The sequence below is a fragment of the Propithecus coquereli genome, unplaced genomic scaffold, assembly GCF_000956105.1.
Source record: "Propithecus coquereli isolate 6110/MARCELLA unplaced genomic scaffold, Pcoq_1.0 Scaffold160, whole genome shotgun sequence".
Classification (NCBI taxonomy): Eukaryota; Metazoa; Chordata; class Mammalia; order Primates; family Indriidae; genus Propithecus; species Propithecus coquereli.
Genome location: NW_012140525.1, coordinates 3201908 through 3203106, shown reverse-complemented (window position 1 = coordinate 3203106; position 1199 = coordinate 3201908).

Below are 1199 nucleotides of genomic sequence, written 5' to 3'. Positions count from 1 at the left end.
AAAAAAAAAAGACTTTTTGGCTTATTTTACAACTGAGGCAATAGCTTACTCCAAAAATCAGGGCTTCTTTAAAACAGCCTCTGGAGAATTTAGTAACTGCTTCCATCAGGCATTTCTGGGGTGATCTGCAGACAATTTTGTACTCTAAATGACTCATATTATATTGTTACATGATACTTACCTAAAGTAGAAATATTCTATAAATAATCAATTGCAAATTTAAATATACACATTGCTTACTATACACAAACAATCTTTTGGCCATGGCCACAATGTTTAAAAGTCCTGTAGCTTCCTAGATTCTTGTAATTTGGCTTCAGACTTACATGACTTCAGTGTAGTAGTTGCCTATCTAGGGGAAAGAAATGATGCTACTGAAATAGTGATTAGAATTTATTGCTTCTTGGATGTTCTTACAAATTCTAGTACACACAAGGTCTGTCAGGGAATCCCATGAAAAGGAAAACAATTAGTAATTACAAATACAATTTTGACAAAATATGAGCCATGTCTATTCAATAGTAGTAACATCAAGCATGTGTCAGTATTATAGACTTGTTTCAAAACAAGAAAGATTGATGAACAGACAGCTATTCCCCATTCACCGTGATTTACACTAACAAATTAAGTACCTAGGGGCCATGGTTTTAGAGAAGCTCAGAATGGGGCATAAGAACGATTTACAGTCACTCTTCTAACCTTTAAATCAGTGCTTGATTACTAAAAGCTCTGTAGAAAGTGCTTTTGGATATGCAAAAAACATTTAGGAATTTTTATAGCACAAAAAAATCTATGCGTATTTTCAAGGCATAAAACAATGTTCGGGTCACTCAAATTTGAATGAGTGCATAACAGAGCTACAGTAGTACATCCTAAAAATATTTTATATGCAATAAGTTATTTTATTTTCCAATTTCCTCTGAAATTAAATGTTGTTTGTTCCTGGGAAATCACAGCTCTTAACAGCAAGCCTAGAAACTACTGTTAATATGTTTATTGGCCTATGATATTCCAAGAAAAATGAGCATGCCCGGAACATACACATTTGGAAGTACTTCTGTTAGAACTAAATAGAATTTAATAATAAAACAAATAAATCTTCCAAATAAGACAATATGTCTGGGAAATGCTCAGAGTAATCTTCATTCCACATTCCTTTATTTCCTCCATGTGGGAGCACTCAGCATTGCAACCTCCAA